Raw genomic sequence first — 22,961 nt, 5'->3', positions numbered from 1 at the left:
AAGCCTAAGTACTTTGATACCAAGCCTTCTTATAACTGGAGAAATCTTGATGTTTACCCAATATTTTTTAAAATCCTAGATAGTCAGAATAGAGGTTTCTTGGGGCAGGACTTGGGTTAGGATAAAAATGCATCTAGCTTAAGATCTGTGTACTTTATAGTGTGTATGTCACGCCTCCAAACAAACCATCTCAGATTCTTGGCATCACGTAAACCAGACGTCTAGGGTCAACGGGATTTTCATTTCACTTCCAGGTATTTTTACATGCTTTTACTATTATTTAAATCTACTACATATTTAGGCAGTAAACACATAAACACAGTAAGTCAAACTCTGGCAAGCTGGAAGACTTGTTTTTCTTCTTCCAAGTTTGGATGAATGCCCCATTTTAATCTCTAACAGATATTTAGGTAGCCTCCATTTTTTTTGCTATTGTGACTCCTTGTACATAATTTTTTGTGTGTATCTTTAATTATTAACTGAAGATAAATTTCCAGGAAGCTGCCTTTCAGTGATCCGAAGAGGAGATGACATATGCCACCCTAGTGCTAACAGTTCCTCAGAAGTTAAATGGGGCACAACATATCTCAAAAGAAGAAGACTGATCAAACACTGTTTAGACCACTTGAGCCACCTCAGAAAAAAGGGCTCAGAATAGGGGCGCCTGGATGGCTCAGTCAGTTAAGCGTCCTTCTTCGGCTCAGGTCATGATCTCACTGCCTGTGAGTTCGAGCCCCGTACGGGCTCTATGCCGACAGCTTCGAGTCTGGAGCCTGTTTCTGATTCTGTGTCTCCCTCTCTCTCTGCCCCTCCCCTGCTCAAGCTCTGTCTCTGTCTCTCTCAAAAATAAGTAAAAAAAAAAAAAAAAATGTTTAAAAAGAAGGCTCAGAATATAGCACTATCTCATCTTTAAAAAGTATTGGGGGTGGGGCTCCTGGGTGGCTCAGGGGGTTGGGCATCTGTCTTCAGCTCAGGTCAGGATCTCCTAGTTCATGGGTTGGAGTCCCCCGGCAGGCTCTGCGCTGACAGCTCAGCACCTGCTTCAGATTCTGTGTCTCACTCTCTCTCTCTCTCTCTCTGCCCCTTCCCCACTCACATTGTCTCTCTCTGTTCTTTCAAAAATGAATAAATTAAAACAATATACTGGGGGTGCCTGGGTGGTTCAGTAGGTTAAGCATCTGATTCTGGATTTCAGCTCAGGTCTTCATTTCAGGGTTGTGAGTTCAAGCCGCACGTTGGGCTCTATTCTCAGCGTGAAGTCCACTGCATAAATATATAAATAAGTAAATAGGGGAACCTGGGTGGCTCAGATGGTTGAGTGTCCGACTTTGGCTCAGGTCATGATCTTGCGGTTCACAAGTTCCAGCCCCGTGTCAGGCTCCATACTGACAGCTCAGAGTCTGGAGCCTGCTTCAAATTCTGTGTCTCCCTCTCTCTCTCTGCCCCTCCTGCCCCTCTCAAAAATAAATAAAAACATTAAAAAATTATTAAATAAGTAAATAATAAAAAATATTGGAGTGTGGGGTGCCTGGCTGGCCCAGTCAGCAGAACATGTGACTCTTGATCTCAGGATCATGAGTTCAAGCCCCACATTTGTCACAGAGCTTACTTTAAAAATACAATAAAATAAATACAATATTAAAAAAATACAATAAACTATAAATACAATAAATTGTAAAAAAAAATACAATAAAATAAAAAATATATATTAAAAAATTTTTAATAAAAAATATTGGAGTTTCGAGTAACCCAAAAGAGAATAGTAAGCATGCAGATATTGTACTTCTCCTAAGCATAGCCAGCTAAAATTTCCCTTTCTAGAAAGTCAGTCTCAGTCTTCACATTTTATCGGACGAAACATACAATTTGGGGACTTTTTCAAGATCTTAGATGCTTTAGAAAAAGCGTTTATCTAACTCCTGATAAAAATAAAAATGCACTTCTCATGATCAGCTACATGATGATACATAAATCAAAATCCAAGCTCTTTTTTGATTTGGGCTGTATTGTACAGGCAGTATTTTTGTATTGCTGAGTAATTACTTGTTTGCAGGTGTGTTTGCTTTAATATTAGACAGAACTGCTTTCTCCCTATCCTTCAAAAACCCATCCCTTTTGTTTTCTAGAACCTATATTTTGGTTGGCAAAGCAACTCAAGCCTCCGCCTGCATTCACATTTCTCCAGTGTCTCAGTACAATAGTGCAGACATTTGTTTGTGAACACAATCTTGTCAGATATCTGTATTTTTGGTTGTAATCCAGTTCATCTGTTACAATTTAGTGATGTTCTAAGCTTTTACTTCCATCTCTTAGACCCTAAAATGACTTCATGTCTTGGCTGAGCTTCAGAGTCTCAGCATACACAGACAGATCCAGACTTTCTCATTCCCCTTACCATGCTGGGCTGTTACCAGCAGTTTCTGGGGCATGAAAAACATCTAAACTGGCAAACTTCAGAAAAAGCAGGGTTTTTTTTTTTATTTTTTGTTTTTTTGTTTTTTTGTTTTTTTTCAGGAATATCTTGCTTCATTGTGACAAAAGGCCAACCTGTTCCCCTGTCTAAAATATGCAGTGGAGTTATTTTAGCTTCCGGAATTTTCCATTCTGAGTAAGATTTTATATTGAGAAAAAGGAAAAAAAAAAAAAAAAAAAAGAAACCGCAAAAAACAGAGTCCTATCAACTCTCCAAAACTTAGTAATTGTGTGATACTAGATCCTTGCAATCTTTACCTAGTTAAGTGCTTAGAATGCCCTTAGTCAAGCTTGTATCTCTCTTCTCCCCCCAATCTGCCTGGCAGAAAAGGATTCTTCTTTGCAGAAACTAAACAACCCCGGGCGGGGGGGGGGGGGGGAGACCTGTATATGCCAGCATTTATAGGCCCTATCAGTGACAAAGCCAGCCAGCTTGAAGCTTCATCGTCCTGTGATGCTTTCCATGCATCAACCTTCTCTGGAAACTAGTATTTCCAAGTAGCTAATTTTTGCCATATTCTTTAATATGAACAGACAGCTAAGGAACCAGACATGTGGAGGAAAATCTCCAAAATGAAAGACAGAGACCAAAGTGAACAACAGTTGGGGGGTGTAGGGATGGGACAGGGATAAGGAAAGTGATAGAAAGAGTCACAGAGTAGGAAGAAAACTTAACAACTAAGAATAGCCTCAGAGAGGAGCCCATACAACACATGCACAAAAGAATGTCCCCTTAAAAACGGGACAGACAGCAACAGACTTTAGAAATTAGAAGGGGGAAAGCAAATTCAGTACACGAGTTTGAAGACAGAGTTGAAGAAATCTTTCAGAAATTAAGACAAAAAAGACAAAGAGGTGAAAATATGACAGAAAAGACAAGACAAAAATAAGATCAGTTCAGGAGTTTCAACACATGAACAATTTAAGTTGCAGAAAATGAAGAGGAGGAAATTATGAAAACCAAAACCCCAAAACATCCCAGCTTAAAAGGGGCTGAGTTATTAGGCACTATGCTGAATAACAACAGATGAGAAAACATTCCGTACCAAGATATATCATTGTGAAATTTCAGAAGACAAAGTATGAGGAGAATATTTTAAAAGCTCACAGAGATTAAAACAACGGTGAGGTACTATTATACCGGCCAGCATCCAGAGCAGAGCAGTCACTGACAATACCAAATACCGACAATTTGGAGCAGTAGGAATTCTTATTCATTGTTGGCGGGAATGCAAACTGGTACAGCCACTTTGGAAGACAGTTGGGCAATTTCTAACAAAATGAAACGTACTCTTACTATATGATCCAGCAATTACACTCTTTGGTATTTGCCCAAAGGAGTCGAACACTTAACATCCACACAAAAACCTGCATATAGAAGTTTACAGCAGCTTTATTCATAATTGCCAATACTTGGAAGCAATCAAGATGTCTCTCAGGTGAATGGATAAACTATAGTACATCCAAACGAAGGAAAGTGATTCAGTGCTGAAAAGAAATGAGCTATCAAACCATGAAAAAGACAGGGAGGAATCTTAAATGCATATTACCAAGTGACAGAAACCAATCTGAAAAGGCTACATACTGTATGATTCCAACTACATGCTACTCTGGAAAAGACAAAACAAAGGAGACAGCTAAAAGGTCATTGCTTGTCAGGGGTGGTGGGGGAGGGGAAGGGAGGGATAACTAGGTGGAGCACAGAGGATTTTCAGTGCAGTGAAAATATTCTGTATGACGCTGCAATGACGGACACGTGTTATTATACATTTGTCCAAACCCACAGAATGTACGACAACAAGAATGAACCCTATGAACCCCATGTAAACTATGGATTTGGGGTGATATGATGTGTCAATGTAAGGTCATCAGTTTTAACCAACTCTGATGGGAGATGTTGATAATGGAGAGGCTAGGCATGGGTAAGAGCGGGAGGTATACGGGAAATCTGTGTACCTTCTCCTCAATTTTGCTGTAAAACTTAAACTATTTTGAAAAAAATGAAGTCTTTTTAAAAAAATCTAAAAAACAAAAACCTTACAGAGAGGAAAAACAGACCTCATATAATGGGATTGAAAATCCCAATGGCATCAGGGTTCTCCATAGCAAAATTGGAAACTTAGAGCAAATGAAATAATGCCTCAATATCCAGAAGGGAAATGATTTCCAACCCAGAATTTTGTTCCCAGGTAAACTACCAATTAAATGTGAAGATAGTAAGGCTATTTTTAGCCGTTCAGTAATTTTAAATATTTGTATCCATCTTATCCACTGGATGATATAGAATTAACATATGATCTAGTATTTCACTTCTAGGTATATACCAAAAGAATTGAAAACAGATTCAAACAGATACTTGTACACCAATGTTCATAGCAGTGTTGTTCACAGTAGCCAAAAGATGGAAATAACCCAAGTTTCTATCAACATATGGGCGGATAAACAGAATGTGGTAAAGAATTACAATGGGATATTTTTCAGTCTTAAAAATAAATGAAATTCTGATAAATGCTACAACATGGATGAACCTTGAAAACATTATGCTTAGTGAAATAAGCCAGACACAAAAGGATAAATACGTATGATTCTTCTTATATGAGGTACTTAGAATAGGCAAAATATAGAGAACAGAAATGTATAGCAGAGATTACTAGGGGTTAGAGGAGAGGGAATAGAGAGTTATTGTTGAATGGGTACAGAGTTTCTGTTTGGGATGATGGGAAAGTTCTGGAAATGGGATAGTGATGATGGTTGTACAACATTGTGAATGTTCCTTTTTTTAATATTTTTTATTAAAAAATTTTTTTTAATGTTTATTCATTTTTGAGAGACAGAGAGAGACAGAGCATGAGCGGGGAAGCGGCAGAGAGAGGGAAACACGGAATCTGAAACAGGCTCCAGGCTCTGAGCTGTCAGCACAGAGCCCAACGTGGGGCTCGAACCCATGAACTGTGAGATCCTGACCTAAGCTGAAGTCGGACGCTCAACAGACTGAGCCAGCCAGGTGTCCCAATGTTCCTTTTTTTAAAATAAAATTTTTAACGTTTATTTATTTTTGGAGAGAGAGAGAGAGAGAGAGAGAGAGTGCGAGTGAGCACAAGTGGGGGAGGGACAGAGAGAAAGGAAGACACAGAATCTGAAGCGGGCTCCAGGCTCTGAGCTGTCAGCACAAAGCCTGAAACAGGGCTCAAACTCACAAACCATGAGATCATGACCTGAGCCGAAGTTGGACACTCAACTGACTGAGCCACCCAGGCACCCTGTGACTGTTCTTAATGTCACTGAATTGTACACTTAAGAATGATTAAAATGGTTGGTTGCATGTTATGTATATTTTATCATGATAAAAAAAGTAAAGCTTGTAAAAGGAAGACAGTGTGGTCATAGAAGTCTACTTGGCATTACCATATATTCAGGGTTTTTAAGAGTAGTCAGCAGTTAATATTAGCATAGAATATCTCCTGAGTTTTAATTTACAAAATATAATAACATTGCATAAGGTGAAGGAAACAATCCTGTAGTCATGTGGGCTCAGTGGAGACGTCTAGGAAGGTACACTAGCAGGTTATTATGATGGGGGAAAGACTGGGATCGAAGAAATTGACTCTACTCACAGCTTTAAACTTTGTAGTTCATTGCTTGTTTCCCCAATCTGTAAAATGGGATAAGTAATAGCTGCTATCTCATTCAAACTGTTGGAGTAAATACAATACTGTTCATGTAGTACAGTCAACTTCCTGGAAGATGTTTTACACGATCTTCACATCTAGTGTCATTGTGTTGGGTAAATTGACAAAAAAAAAAATGTCTTGAGTGTTTTGCTTAAAACCGGAAAGCTATTCTCCCACTCCATACAGAGAGATATGGAGTGTTATGTTTGCGTGGTAGGGGTTTTATTGAACGACTCAGGATGTTGGATTTCACAGGCTTGTTCTAGTATTTAACATGTCTTTTATTAGTCAGTAAGAATCTCTTATTGTTTGGAAAGATGTTTGGATAGCCAGAAAACTCTTCTTCAAAGTTCTAATGAGATGACAATATTCTGCATGTGCACGCAGAGAATGAGGGAGAGAGAGACTCCCAAGCAGGCTCTATACTCAGCGTGGAGCTTGACACAGGGCTCAATCTCAGGACCACTCACCACCTGAGCCAATTATCAAGAATCAGATGCTTAGGGGTGCCTGGGTGGCTCAGTTGGTTTAGCGTCCGATTTTGGCTCAAGTCAAGATCTCGATCTTGTGGTTTGTGGGTTCGATCCCCTGCATGGGCTCTCTGCTGTCAGCACGGAGGCCACTTCAGATCCTCTCTACCCCTCTCTCTGCCCTTCTCCTATTCGTTCTCTCTCTCTCTCTCTAAATAAATAGACTTAAAAAAAATTAAAGAATCAGATGCTTAACTCACTCAGCTACCCAGGTGCCCTGAGATGACAATATTCTTAAACTCATTGAGCCCATTTCTTCATCTGTAAAATGAAGATGTGCTCTACACCTTGTCTACTTGACAGGCTTGTTTTGAGGATTTGATGAGGTCCTTCTATTCATTTATTCATTTGGTGAATATTCACCATGAGCTTATGAGCTATGCGGCATACTGAGAATATAATGCTCAGCAAGAGAGAGATGGTTCACACCTTCCCAAAGCCTCCTGTTAAGTGGGATAGCTAACGTATATATGAAGTATAAAGAACATTGCCTAGCACCTCAGTAGATGTCAATAAATATTAGTCTCCTAACTGTGATGGTTAATTTTATGTGTCACTTTGACCAGAGTATGGAGTACCCAGATATTTGGCTAAACAGGATTCCTGCTAAGTCTGTTAAGGTGTTTCCAGAAGAGATTAGCATTTGAATTAAACTGAGTGAAGCAGATGGCCCTCCCCACTGTGGGTGGCACCATCCAATCCCTCGGGGGCCTGAAAAGAACAAAAAGGCAGAGGAAGGGAGAATTCGCCCTCTGCCTGACTGCTAAACCTGAACATTGGTTTTCTCCTGCCCTTGGACTAGGACTTACATACACCCCTAGTTCTCAGACCTTCAGACTTGGACTGGAATTTATACCAATACTTTCCTTGTTCGCAGGCCTTTAGACTCAGACTGGAACAATACCACTGGCCTTCCTGGGCCTCGCGCTTATAAATGGGGGACCACTGGGACTTCTCAGCCTCCAAAATTGCATGAATCAATTCCTTATAAATAAATCTCTTTCCATAGTGGGTCGTTTTTGGTAAGCAGAACCGGGTTATACATATACCTGGTCCCTTATTTAGTAGGGACATATTGCGCAGATTTATGGCAATCCTAGGCCATTGCTACTCATTCTGTAAACACAGCAGTCATCCTTCTGTTCTAGAATATAGAACTTGAGTGAGAGAGAGCAAGTGATTCAAATGATCTTCCCTAGAGAGCAGGGAAATGCAATTTTATGCCCAGACCAGAGATGATTCAAAAGTTTACCAAAGTCCTGGGAACTTAAATTGTCGGCAGGGATAATATTGCTGTTCATCACTGTCTACTTATTTTCTATTTAAAGAGTTTTATCTCTCTAGTAGAGGGGGTTGGTTTAATAGAGTGTCAGAGGAAATGTTGAGTGAATGTATTGATTGAATGTATGATGATAAATGGGGGCAACTTATCTCCTAATCTTCCTCCAGGTTTGCCTAGCTGAGGGTGAATAAAATTATTTTTAATATAGCCAAGAAGGTCTTTTCTCATTGCCTTGGGATTGTGGTATCATACATGTGCCGGAATGACTTCTTTTCCAGAAAAAAAAGTAAGAATTTGTAGATTGGCACCAGGTGGAAGATATTTTCACACATGTTTCTTTATGCCGGAATGTCAAGTTCCATCATTCAGCTTGGAACAATTAAGTTATGCTAGGATAATAGTTAAGGAAGGAAGGAAAGAAATACACACACTGTTCACATATCAAATACGACCACAGTTTACAGAGAAGACGGTCATAATACCTCAAGGAGGAAAGCAAGGATCTTCATTACCAAAAGCAAGAAAAGGTTTCTGTGGCACTGCCACACATTTTGAATGCAAAACAGAAGCCACCTGAAGGGACAGGAGGCATGAGACTTCAACAAAGCAAATACATTTTATGTCAGATGGCATCCTCCCCGATGAAAGATTTCTGGAAAAAGTGATACAGAAGACAGCGTTCTTAGTATTGCGCACCACTCCCTTTTGCTTGCTTGAGGCAAATGCAATGTTGAAAAGGTTTTTACTCTGATGCTCTAACAAGAAGTACACTTCTGTCACATCCAGAGTGACTGATAATGCTCAGGCCTACCCATTACTCCATTCAAATAATAGGGTTTACTTGCTTTTAAGGTCACTTGCACTATAATGTTGTTATTGTCCTTCTGCTCTGCAGTCTTACTTTCACAGAGGATTGGGAGAAAAAGAGAGGGGCATTGGGCAGCACTCATTCATGGGCATAAAGCCACTGTCACTCTTTCCCTGCGGTTTTAAATGTTCTTGCCCGTGACAGACATCCATGGAACAGAGGGGTCAGTGGGAAGTGAGGCTTGGGTTTTTCCAGAGGGATCCAACAGCAACAACAACAGAAATTCACTCCTGGGGATTTTTTCCTTGAGTTAAAAACCGGGTGGAAATACTTCAAGAACATTTGTATCTCAAGAAAGCTGGTGGTGCTCGAAATAAAAACACCATAGATTACAGAGTGGTAGGAGAAGGTTTTTAAACCAGAATTTCACTAAATTTCTAATTTCAAATTCTATTAAATAGTCAGCCACACCTCAAAAGCGGTCATAAAAAAGTTCATTCAAATCTGAAAACAAAGAATCACTTCTTTCTAGAGGATGTAGTTTAATCTGTATTCTGTCCCGTCACTTTTATAGAAGGAAACACATGGCCTCAAACTTTGCTTTCTGGCTATGATAATTTCCTATTATAGGTTTGTCTTTAGTTAGTTTCCAAAAATCTCATATGCTTAAGGTTTTGGAGCCATGTAAATTTCTGTTCTATAGCCTCATTTTCACAGATTGGTAGAAAAAGAGAGATGAACTGGGTAGCCTGAAAAAAATAAAGGCTTTTAATGAATCTGAAATAGTTTGGGAAATTCTAAATTGACTATTGTTGTTGCTGTTGTTTTTGTTGAAACAACAAAATGAGGAAGCTTAAAATAGTTTGTTGTTTTCAAATAATTTTTTTGTTGCTGTTAAGTAAGCTCTATCACCAATGTGGGGCTCAAACACCTGACCCCAAGATCAAGAGTTTCATGCTCCACTGATTGAGCCAGCCAGGTGCCCTGGGAAGCCTCAGATAGTTAATAAAGCACCGGACTCCTGGGTTCTAACACTGTGTAGCTGTGTGACATTAGGCAAGGCACCATACTTCTCTGGACCTCTATTTATTTGTAAAATGGTATCTTCGACTACAGCATCTCTAACTATATAAATGTGTGATATATATGTTATATATATGTGTATATGTTATATATATGTTATATATATCACACATTTATATATGATATATATATATTATATATATATATAAATATATATCATATATAAATATATATATATATGTATGATATATATAATTTTGTATAATTGAATAGGAGAACTATGTTTGTCTGTAAATATACGTATCTCCTGAAGCAAGGGTACATAGCAATCAATGTAGGCTCTGGAGCAATGTCCTGCTTGCCTCCTGGGCTGATTCTGCCTCCTTTGTTTAATTTTAATTTTTGAATTCTAGGGTCCAATCAATGATTATCTGTTGCATTCACTTACCCTATCTCTTGACCCTCCCTTGTTCTATAATTTCCCAACCTTTTTTGGTTTGTTTCATGATACTGACATTTTTGAAGCGTTCAGGCCAGTTGTTTTGCAGAATGTCCCTCATTTTAGATGTCTCACTGTGTCAGGCTTAAACATTTTCGGAAGGCATATTATATACATATTGTTGTATCCTCAGTGTATCACATCAGAGGCATGTGATGTCATAACTGGTGATGCAGTGTTTGATCATTTGCTTAAGGCAGCAGTTACCAAATGTCTGCAGTGTGAAAATTCCCCTTCCCCATAAAGTCTCGTGAGAGTGACACTGAGACTTTATGAATATCCTGTTTCCCAAAGGTTTTGGCACCCATCACCAATGGTGGCTGTAAAATGACTGTGTTTTGACAGTCCTCTATAAAGGTGAATTGGGATAACTCACAGAACTCTGGCAGAATGGAGGAAAGAATTAGTCAGTGTGGACTTGGCCACAGATAAATCCTGGCATGTGTGTTTGTATTTGTGTGCAGTGAAGGTAGAGGTACAGAAACTGACATGCTGTTAGAATTTTAAGCACTATTGGGGCACCTGGGTGGTTCAGTTGGTTAAGCGTCCAACTTTGGCTCAGGTCACAGTCTCGCAGTTGGTGAATTGCAGCCCCACATCGGGCTTTGGGCTGTCAGTGCAGAGCCTTCTTCGGATCCTCTGTCCCCATCTCTCTCTGCCCCTCCCTCAGCGGTTCTCTCTATTTCTCTCAAAATAAATACACTTCAAAAAATTATAAATTAAAAAAAAATTTTTTTAAATGTTTATTTATTTATGAGAGGGAGAGACACACAGAGCACGAGCAGAGGAGGGGCAGAGAGAGAGGGAGACACAGAATCCGAAGCAGGTTCCAGGCTCTGAGCTGTCAGCACAGAGCCCAATGTGGGGCTCGAACTCACAAGAACCATGAGATCATGACCTAGGCCAAAGTCGGATGCTTAACCAACTGAGCCATCCAGGTGCCCCTATAAACATTTTTTAAAGCAGTATTAAGTGAAGACTAAGGTTGGAGTCCCTAACATGGGGAATACAAGAAAAGTAAACTTTTATCAGGTGTTGAGTGGAACAAACACACTCTACTGTTTCTGTCTTTACAATTTTTCCATAGTATGAGACAAGACCTAAAGCTTGAGAAGAATGGCACATATAATACAAATAATATATAAAATCTTTCTTTTATTTTAAATGTTTATTTATTTTGAGAGAGACAGTGGGGGAAGGGTAGAGTGAGGGGGGGGAGAGAGAATCCCTAGCAGGCTCCACACTGTCAGCACAGAGCGTGATGTGGGGCTTAAATTCACAAACTGTGAGATCATGACCTGAACCAAAATCAAGAGTTGGATGCTTAACTGACTTAAGCCACTCAAGCGCTCCTCCTTCTTACTTTTTATGGTGAGTTACCTCTTCCTTCTTTTTTTTCCCCACCTTATTTTGGTCCCATTATATATTTGGTTATAATATCACCTTATTTCTGTTACGTGAGATTAAGTTATTATTAATAAGAAATGCAATTAGGGGCACCTGGGTGGCTTAGTCAGTTAAGTGTCTGCCTTCAGCTCAGGTCATGATCTCACAGTTGGTGGGTTCAAGTCCAGTGTCCGGCTCTCTGCTCTCAGCACAGAGCCCTCTTGAGATCTTCTGTCTTCCTCTCTCTCTGTCCCTCTCCCAATTGTGCGTGCTCTCTCTCTCTCTCTCAAAAAAAAAAATAAACATTAACAAAATTTTAAAAATGTAATTAGAAATTAATAACATAGAAGCAAAAGTTGGCAATAGATTTCACAGGTCAGGAAGTGCTTGATTCCATGTGATCAAACCAAACTAACAAAGAATCTGAGCATGCCTCTGTTTTTATCATGAAGAAATGTACCACAATGTGTTTCTATTTGTTTTCTTCATGTTTCTCTGATTCGTGGCACTTATTTTCAACAAAAGCAGAATTCTATACTAATGTGTAAGACCAGTTATTAATGGCAGAGAGAACAAAACAAATATTGCAATAAAGAGAAAACATTCTGCATTGAGGAGCAAAAATAAATAATAATGGCAATAACCATGATGATGATCAAGAATGTTAATGAGCTTTGATAAAAGATCCTGGAAAGCAAGGTATTCTAATAAGAGTACAATACTGGAACAGAGAGCATGGAAGGTGAGTTGTGCAGGAAATTACATCTGAAGTGGCAAGACCAGTCTGGCGTAGGAAATGAAGAAGTAAGACCATGGAACAATACATCCCATGTATTCAAGCAATAGACGTAACGAAGTCTGAGCAAAGATTTTTTTGCTCTGCAGAATTATACGAACATATGTCTTCTTTCTTATCTTTGTGTTTCTCTAATTTATCAGATGATTCGAACTCAAAGCAGGCAGAACAATGTTTTACTATGATGTCAGTGTTTTAGGAAAAAGAGCCAGAAATCTGAAAAGTAAGCTTTTTGCAAATACAAAGATGTCATTGTTGCTGCTGTTGGGCTTCTAGAATAACTGTATGATTGTTAATTATGAAAATAGATAATAATAGTGGATACAATTTGTCTTTGAATAGGAGTGCTATGCCACTAAAACATGCACAATAGAGATTATAGGAACAATCAACAAAGTGCAGGATATTAGAAAGACTTACTTTTAAGCTGCAATATAGCTAAAATATACTGTTAAGAACCCCAAAATATCTCATGAATGAATATTAAAATAGTCATATTTTATTGGCTTTGTATAAAACTACCTACAAGTGAGAGAACCTTTTCAAGCCCTTTTTAAAAAATACTTTTGCAATTTGCTGGAGCAGTGATTTCCTTTCTTTTTTTCTTTGAGCTACAGTGGCTAATCTGATTTTGGTGTTTCAGTAATTATGCCAATTAATGTGTGCTGAGAGTAATTTCATTTGTTGAAATGGATACCAGGTGAATATGTAATTAGTAGAAGGTTGTCTCTTTAAGATTTTGTGTGCCACGATAGGGAAGAGTAGAGTCTCAAATATAAATAATTTCTAGTTAGTGATCAAAACGATATCCAGTTTATATCCTGACAATTGAAATTAAATTCTGATTTCTTCCCACCTCCTCCTACCAATCAAAGACACATTGTAGGGTGAACAACTGTCCCAGTTCATGGAAAATGGTCCAAGTTTTGGCACTGAATGTCCTCTATCTTGAGAAACCCGTTGATTCTGGGCAAGCCAGGTCAGTCACCTCATATCCACATCTTATTTGAAAAGAGATATGATACTCACAAAGTTTTATTTATAATAAAATTTAACATATAGAAAAGCAATTTAAAAAGAAATTTCCATCTATATTACTACTAAAATAAAGCAACAGTATATGTTGTTGTGTTCCTTCTAAACTTTATACAGACTATATAACAGTTCTAAAAACAATTGTTGTCACAAGGTGTGTGCAATTCTGTTATTAGTTAATAAAATCGATATCCTTACAATATGGATTTTAATAAATTCTTAAAATTCCATGTTATAAAGTACTTAAATATAGGACATTTCATTTGTTTCATTGCAGGACATTTGTTGTTTTTATTTTTTTCTCCCCTATTATAAATGATAATGCTGTAAATATCTTTGTGTATGTAATATTCATTTTTTAAATTAAAGAAATAAAACCTATGGTAAAATTATATTGACAACATATAAACAGTTTAAAATATCAATATTTTCTTCTAATAGCTAGTTTCTTATCAATTACCCTGCTACTTAAGTAACCGTTTCATGAAAAATCCTGGTAATATGAGCCCATCCTAGAAACTGGGTGACATTCTTTATTTGAATAGTTGAAACAGTATGTTTATTTGTTTGTTCTAAATATCAAGAAATTTTTATCATACACGAAGATTTTCCTTTTTTTAGGATCTTTCAAAAGGAAAAAGGCACTTGAAAAAAAATGAGATCACTGATAATCATACTTCATAGGAAACTCTCCTGTGTTCCAAAATTGAGAGAGGCACTGAGAAGTTCAGAAATGATACCAACTCATTTTTAAACACAGATGCTTGGTAGGAGTCCATTTTAATACTAAGTATGGCCAAATCAACTGTCCTTTGAGGCTTAATTTTAGGATTTCTGAAGTAGATACATGAAAATCCAAAAATTCAAGTCTTCATCTGTACTGCAAGACACAACAGCCCAAGACTACAAAATCTAAACTCAAATACGGGAAGGATAAATCATCAAACCACTTAAATTTATTGATTATCTGCTACTTCCTACCCAGTCCCTATCCTATAGAGTTTACCAAGTGACAAGAAAAAGTCACAGGATGTGTATATAATAACAAAATAATAAAAGAATAAGTTCTATAACAGTGTTGTAAGAAAAGGAGGTCCTGTCTCCTTGTGCACCTGTGTTATTTACAATGACAAAAAAACTACAAGCCACTTGTAACATCATTCTAGACATGTCTCTCAGGCAAGAGAAACAAAAGCAAAGGGGCGCCTGGGTGGCGCAGTCGGTTAAGCGTCCGACTTCAGCCAGGTCACGATCTCGCGGTCCGTGAGTTCGAGCCCCGCGTCAGGCTCTGGGCTGATGGCTCGGAGCCTGGAGCCTGTTTCCGATCCTGTGTCTCCCTCTCTCTCTGCCCCTCCCCCGTTCATGCTCTGTCTCTCTCTGTCCCAAAAATAAATAAAAAACGTTGAAAAAAAAAATTAAAAAAAAAAAAAAGAAACAAAAGCAAAAATAAACTATTGGGACCGCATCAAAATTAAAAGCTTCTGCACAGCAAAAAAAAAAAAAAAAAAACAACCAACAAAACTAAAAGACAACCTCCTGAAGGGAGAAGATATTTGCAAATGACATATCCGATTAAAGGGTTAGTATCCAAAATGTATAAAGAACTTCCACAACTCAACACCCAAAAAACAAATAATCCAATTAAAAAAATGGTCAGAAGATATAAACAGACATTTCTTCAAAAACATCCAGATGGCCCACAGATACATGAAAAGATGTTCAACATCACTCATCATCAGGGAAATGCAAATCAAAACAACAATGAGATATTACCTCATACCTGTCAGAATGGCTAAAATCAAAAGCTCGAGGAACAACGGGTATTGGCAAGGAAGTAGAGAAAAAGGAACCCTTGTGCACTGTTGGTGGGAACAAAACTGGTGCAGCTACCGTGGAAGACAAAATGGAAGACAAAAAATTAAAAACAGAACTACCCGGGGCGCCTGGGTGGCTCAGTTGGTTAAGCGGCCGACTTCGGCTCAGGTCACGATCTCGCGGTCCGTGAGTTCGAGCCCCGCGTCGGGCTCTGTGCTGACAGCTCAGAGCCTGGAGCCTGTTTCGGATTCTGTGTCTCCCTCTCTCTGACCCTCCCCTGTTCATGATCTGTCTCTCCCTGTCTCAAAAATAAATAAAACGTTAAAAAAAAAAATTTAAAAACAGAACTACCCTATGATCTAGTTATTGCACTACTGGGTATTTACTCAAAGAATTCAAAAACACTAATTCAAAGAGATATAAGCACCCCTATGTTTACTGCAGCATTATTTACAAGAGCCAACTTAGGGGAGCAGCCCAGGTGTCCACTGATAGAGGAATGGAAAAAGAAGATGTGGAATATTAGTCAGCCATTAAAAAGAATGAAATCTTGCCATTTTTAGTGACCTGGATGGATCTACAGTATATAACTCTAAGTGAAATAAGTCAGTCAGAGAAAAAGACAAATATCATATGATTTCCTCATATGTGGAATTTAAGAAACAAAACAACCAAAGGAGAAAAAAAGAGACAAAACAGAAAACAGACTGTTAAATATTTTATTTTTTAGAGAGAGAGAAAGAGACAGAGTATGAGCGGGGGGAGGGGCAGAGAGAGAGGGAGACACAGAATCCAAAGCAGGCTCTAGGCTCTGAGCTGTCAGCACAGAGCCTGACATGGGGCTCAGGCCCAGGAACCATGAGATAATGACCCGAGTCAAAGTCAGACACTTAAACAACTGAGCCAACCCAGGCGCCCCTCTTTTTTTTTGTTGTTTATTTAGTTATTTTTGTGAGAGAGAGAGAGAGAGACAGACAGACAGACAGACAGAGAGACAGAGAGAACACAAGTAGGGAAAAGGCAGAGATAGACATACACACACAGAATCAAAAGCAGGCTCTAAGCTCTGAGCTGTCAGCGCAGAGCCTGATGTGGGGCTCAAAGTCAGGAACTATGAGATCATAACCTGAGTTGAAGTCAGATGCTTAGCCGACTGAGCCACCCAGGCACCCTGGAAATGTTCTATTTCTTAAGCTACTGAGAGAGTGTATGATTGTTCAGTATATTAATCTGAAATCTATAATAATATTTAAAATATACAGAAATTAAAATACCATGTAAGTAGAGAAGAGACTGTTAATTCTGAATGGAAGTAGTGATTGGAGTAAGTTCTTTGGATGAGTTGGTTTTGATGGATAAATGGCTCTTGATGGGTAAGGAGATATTCAGTGAGTTCGGATGGCAGGAAAGAGATTCTGGGCTGATGCACTAGCATGGGCAATGGCATGCAAGTCTTCTAGGCAAGAGCTTAGCTTAGGATACGTAGAAATATGCTGTAGGAAAGGAGGTTGATGACATAACTGGGACCAGACTACAAACGGCCTTGAACACAGAAATGTAAAATAACTGTTATGTTCTATTTTATTACTTGTATTTTTTTTTAAGTTTTATTTAAGTGATCTCTACACCCACAGGGCTCGAACTCATGACCCTGAGATGAAGAGTTACACACTCATCTGACTGAGCCAGCCAGACACCCCGATAATTATTATGTTTTATAAATAGAAGGTTGCAATTAGGTCTGGGCTATAATTTATTATATTCCTCATGCAATTCCAAAGGATTGATAATTTTTCAACCAGGATGTTCTCTATTCTGAATCTGGTCATTTTAGATCTTCATTGTTCTTCAAATAAAAATGAAAACAGGGTGCCTAGGTGGCTCAGTCGTTAGAGCATCTGACTCTTGATCTCAGGGTCGTGAGTTCAAGCCCCATGACTTGGGTGTGGAGCCTACTTAAAAAAAGGAAAACACGGGGTGCCTGGGTGGCTCAGTTGGGTAAGCTCAGGTCATGATCTCACAGTTCATGAGTTCAAGTCCTGCATTGGGCTCTGCTCTGATGGCACGAGACTGCTTGGGATTCTGTCTCTCCTTCTCTCTGCCCCTCACTTGCTCGTGCCCTCTCTTTTTCTCTCTCAAAATAAATAAGTAAACTTAAAAAAAATGAAAACAAAAAAATCACAATTCATCACAAGTCATCTACCAAATCCAATATAGAAATTGTTCCTCAGGGTTATGATTTGTAATAAATACAGACATCTTCCATTAGTACCTTTAAAAAGTCATTTAGGGGCGCCTTGGTGGCTCAGTTGGTTAAGCGTCTGACTCTTGATTTTGGCTCAGGTCATGATCCTATGGTTTGTGAGTTCGAGCCTCATGTCAGGCTTGGGGCTGACTGTGCAGAGCCTGCTTGGGATTCTCTCTCTCTCTGTTTCTCTCTCTGCCCCTCCCCTGCTTATGCACTCTCTCTCTCTCTCAAATAAGTAAACATTGAAAAAATTTTTTACATTCATTTAAAGTTTTTTCTTGTGATTATCCATCAATTTCCCCATCTGACCACGTCAAGTAGAGCCATTGCCCTGAAAAGGGACAGGAAGACTGGTTAATTTTGTGAAAATCTAACGTTCATTAAAATTTGTCAGAACTAGGGCACCTGGGTGGCTTAGTCGGTTGAGGGTCTGACTCTGGCTGAGGTCATGATCTCATGGTTTGTGAGTTCAAGCCCCACATTGGGCTTGCTGCTGTCAGCCTGTCAGTGCAGAGCCTGCTTTGGATGCTCTGTCTCTCTCTCTCTGCCACTCCCCCTCTTGAGCTCTCCCCAAAATAAATAAATGTTAAAAAAAGTTGTCAGAACTACCTTTTCATAAGATCATCATTTGGTTACCAGCAGATATCTTTCATTGGCTTCACACGGCAATGTCTGAAGACTATGGGTTGATCGATGTGTCATTCATCACGGGCACCTGTAGAGAGGACCAATGTTTACTGTACAATATTATGGAAAGCAGCACAACATTCAGCAAGTTGAACCACACATTTCATCCCCTCACTGTTTTTGAACATTAAAACTGCAGTTTGAAAAACAACTTCCAATGCAGAAAAAAAATTAAAACAGCAGGTGATAATTAGGGCAAACTTACAACAATGTTCTCGCTGATGGGTTGTCAGTTAATGCAAGCTATCACTTCTCCCCAGGAATACTTATTACTAAAAACAACTTATGAGGGTTAAAGAAGGGATAGTAACTGTGTTATTCTCCTTGTTTGCTCATTTGGAAATGGCATAAAGATAGATCCATTAACCAGCTCTGTACCTTGTCTCAGGGCAGATTCACATGCAAAAAAGCTGAAAGTTATAAACGACCAAAACATAAACCTTAAGCTGCCTTGAGTTAAAAATCAATCTTCCTAATAAATTAAATTCAAATATTATATACTAGTATGTAATATCAAGAAGGATGTATTCATAATTGCCGTGTTGGTAGAGTGCAAAGTGCAAGACATCAGAGGGATATAAAAATTTAGTAATTTAGAAAATCCGGTACCAAAAACATCTCTCGCTGCATGGAATGCTCAGAGTTTAGTTCAGTCATCAAGCTAGAATAGTATTCTCTGACTAGTCAAGGTTGAATGTTCAAGATATAGTTTGAGTATTAATCATTGTTTCAAATAAAAGATTGCACAACTGGAGAGGCTCTTGTGCGTTAAGTATTTTATTCCGGAACACACATGTAAGTTTTTCCCTTTGTGTTTTCCAGAACCACTTGAGTGTCTTCCCTACTAAACAAGCAACCTCTTATGGAATTATTTCTTTAGCTTTCCTCTTTATCAACTACAATCTTTTGGCAGAGAATTCACCTAAGCTTTTGCTGATATGAATCATGAGCTCATTCAAACTGCCCATTACAAGTTTAAAGCTTTATCTTTCATTCTGCCCAGTAAGAAATCTGATGATACATTATGGTTTATTTTCATTTACTATACAGTGTTCCATTGTGTGTTCACACTGTGTAGTATTGTGTGAATAAACCATCGCTTGTTTATCCATTTTACTGTTGATGAGCATTTGGATAGTGTCATTAATGCACGAAAAAATATTCTCTAGATAATTCTATGTATACAAGCAATACCCTCTACACTTACCCATAGCATTTTATATTTTTTGAAGTATAGTATATGTACAGAGAAGTGCATATATCATAGTACAGCTTGATGGATTTTTTACAGACCGAACACATGTGCAACCAGCACCAAGCCCAAGAAACAGAACATGATCAACTCCTCAGAAGCCCTATATATGCCCCGTCCCAGTCATTAGCCCCCCTTCAAAGGTAACCACTGTCCTAACTTTTATAGCATAAATGAGTTCTGCCTGTTGTTGCACAACACATACTCTGGTGTGTCTTGTTCTTTCACTTAGCATTATATTTATGAGCTGCATGTATGTTCCTGCATTTGGAAGTAAATTGTTCATTCTCAGTGATGTACGGTATTCTATTATGTCAATACATCACCAATTATTTACCTATTTTACTGCCAGTGAACATTTCGGTCGTTTCCAGTTTGGGGGTTACTATAACGCTCTGAGCTGTTGAATAGATATGTTTTGATATATACATTTGACATGGGTATATTCCAAGGAAAGGAATTAGTGGGCCATACAGTGTTCATATGCTCAACTTGAGTAGATATTGCCAGTTTTCCAAAGAACTATATACACAGCATTTGATTTCTTGAGGAATCATTCTGAGGAAGGCATTTCAGCATAACCATTTAGAGAACAGGTTATGGAGTCACCCACACCAGATTCAGCTTACCATGAAAAAGCTCTGCTACCTAGGCTTACCTTCTTAAGCCTCAATGTACTCAACTGTAAAATAGGTATAACAAAACCTTTCTCAAAATTCGTGAGAATTAAATGAGATATTATAACTTAGAACAGTGCCTGGCACACAGTAAGCACTTAGCTTATTATATGATGGTTATTAATCATTACAACATTAATCATGTTGCTCTTACAACATAGATGATATGGAGAATTAGAAACAGATATGAGCAACATAATCCACAAACAATTTTAATTCTCTGATGGAAGAAAATTGAAACTCTGACCCAAAAGGCATTACCAATTCCAGTGAGCATTGCACTTGGACCCTGAAAAAAAATCATTTAAACATTATCCCAAAATGCATTTGCAAATTACTCTTGCCAGAGGCAAGGTTCTTGGATGCAGTGCATTACCATCCATTTTTTTTCCCTACCAGACATTACTCTTTAAAGACAGGACTGCCAAGGGCTACTCTGGAAAGTCACTAATATTATACTTTTTATTATATTTGGCAATTTCACACCTTCCTCAACCCAACCCCCAAAGTCGTGAAAAGTGACTGTAATTGCAAGTTCTTAGTTTTCAATGAAAATTATCAGTATCTAAAACATCTTCCATATTCCTAAAAACCCTAAAAATGAACACAGATCCTTCCTTTAATGACTAAGAACCTGCCCGTTTTTTTGTAGGAGCCAACTTGATAAACTCAGCGTGGATTTCAGTAGTTGCTGGGACAGCATCCTAGAGGTTAACACAAAAGTTACACTCTGTACGGAGGCACTGTTTTAGTTAATTGCTCCAGAGGGCAGCAAACTCAGTTATGCTAGGTAGGAAATTTTGGAAGGTGGAACCATGCTCCTACTACATTGAATCAGATCCTATATGTATCAGCCACTTCTCTCCAGAAATTAAAGCACACCATTTACTTGAAAAAGATATTTTTTGAGAAGGCCTTTCAGCTAGACCGTGAAGGGAACTTTTTGAACATCTAATTGAAACTCTTTGATTTACAGATGAGAAAAATAGTCATTTAAGAGTCTTGCCTAAGGTCAAATGCTCTGTTCCCTGGGCAGGCAGAAAGCTCAAGTCTTATCCACAGTTCATTGGTTGCTCCTCTCTATTCTTGCAACTTGTTTCCCACCATCCTCCAGTCCTGCCCCCCACCTCCATTTCATAAAGACCCAGAAAAGGGGATGCCGAAGGGGTGTGACTTATGGGAATGACCATTAAATTGTCATGATGAGTGAGGCTGCAAGATGAGTGAGGCTTGCCTGCCAGAAAGTAAGGTCCAAGGAGGACCTTCTATGTTTTGGGTTCCCAGCATGTAAAACTGTGCCTGGTACACAGCAGGCCCCGATGATTGTTAAACGAAGAAATGAATGAATGAATCAACCAATCTTGGGTGCATCAGGTTGTCATGTGATTTTCTTTACCACCTCTTTCCAGCAGTACTAATAAAACTACTGGAAAAATTTAGTAAAGAACAGAAAAGATGTGCAAAGCGTCTAGTACCAAGCCCGACCCATTGTGAGCAATTTAACAATGTAAGCTTATTTCCTTTTCTTCCTCCCCAAGTGTAATAAGATACTGGAGGCTAAGGGGTGATGTGCCACATTACTTATGTGCCAGACACAAAGCGACGTGGGTAGCTAACACGTTGGTGAGAAAGAGCTGTCGGCGTCTTTCTGATCCGTACAGATCAATGCCAGTGCCCCGAAAAACGCACAGCTATTTTACCTAGAGAGGCTGGTCTCTTTTGTTGATCGATTCTGGGCTGCAGTCAACTCTTTAATACAACTTTTTATAAGCATCAGCTACATTTCTGCGAAAGGAGGGGCAGTGATAGGAAAAAGAGAACCCCCCTCCGCCCCCCACTAAAGGAAGCCGACCTTGGTAGGGACTGCATTTTGCATGTCCAACGGGTCCTCGGGCTGGGGCAGCCCGGTCCCTTCCAACCCCGCCCCCTCGCCCGCGGCGGCTGCCGAGGTTCAAGTTCGGCCCCGGGCGCACCGCCTTGCGCTTCCCGCTCCGCAGCCGCCCGCGCGTCCCAAGAGCCCCCGCACGAAAGCGAGGAGGGCCCAAAGGTCACACGGGCGCGGGGTCACTCGGTCACGCGTTGTGTTACCACGTGGGAGAAAAGTTTCCAACTCCGGCCGTAGGGCCTCTCGGGGTCTCCCAGCGGAGCGGAGGCCCGCCCTTTGGCACCCGCTCCCTTTTCTGTCGCCTTCAGTCGTGCCCCCCTCCCGGGGAAGCCCCCCCCCACTCCAACTTGTGTCCCTTTTCAAAAATTCCTCCTTCCCTCGCTGCGCAGGTCGCCCAGAAAAATACTCTGGGAGCCTCCCAAGTAGGCTGCCCGGGAGCCTCCGCCGGGGCCTGGGGTAGGGGGTCGAGGGACAAGTGTCCCGAAGAGGCTGCGGGGCGCGCGGACCTGGGAGCGCGGAGTAGACAGGGGACAGCGTCCCGCACGCGTCCGCGGTGCGGTCGGCAGGATCACCTCTCGGCTTCCACACCCTCGCGCGCCAACTCTGCCGGGCCGCAGCCGACCCCACGCGGGCGGCCCCCTCCACGCCCCCGCCCCGCTCCCCACTCCCGGCTCCCCTCCGCCCCCAGTGCGCAGGCCCGGCCGCCCCAGCGCGCATGCCCTGGGCTCGCGAGCGCGGCCAGCCCCCAGCCTTTAGCTTTCTACACACTCTACAACTGGGGAGGGGGCGGGGGCGGAGGGAGCCCAGCGGGCCACGTGATCCAGCCGGCCGGGGCCGCGGGGGCGGGAGCGCGCGCCGAGCGGGGCGCGGGGAGGGCGGGGGCGCGTGGGCGCCA

At 40.2% G+C, this 22,961-nt stretch overlaps 1 long non-coding RNA gene across 1 annotated transcript in view; it reads right to left on the bottom strand.

Annotated features, from left to right (window-relative positions):
* Positions 1-22,723, bottom strand: part of LOC125928496 (uncharacterized) — a 50,482-nt gene extending 27,759 nt beyond the window's left edge. Inside the window, exons 1-2 of the long non-coding RNA XR_007459683.1 lie at positions 22,573-22,723; positions 18,175-18,280 (exon numbers count right to left, since the gene is read on the bottom strand). This is a non-coding gene — a long non-coding RNA (uncharacterized LOC125928496). The remainder of the gene's footprint in view (positions 1-18,174; positions 18,281-22,572) is intronic.
* Positions 22,724-22,961: the final 238 nt, after the last annotated feature.

Source organism: Panthera uncia, chromosome E3 (assembly GCF_023721935.1).
Source record: "Panthera uncia isolate 11264 chromosome E3, Puncia_PCG_1.0, whole genome shotgun sequence".
NCBI classification, from domain to species: domain Eukaryota; kingdom Metazoa; phylum Chordata; class Mammalia; order Carnivora; family Felidae; genus Panthera; species Panthera uncia.
This window is presented reverse-complemented; position numbering and strand designations above follow the sequence as displayed.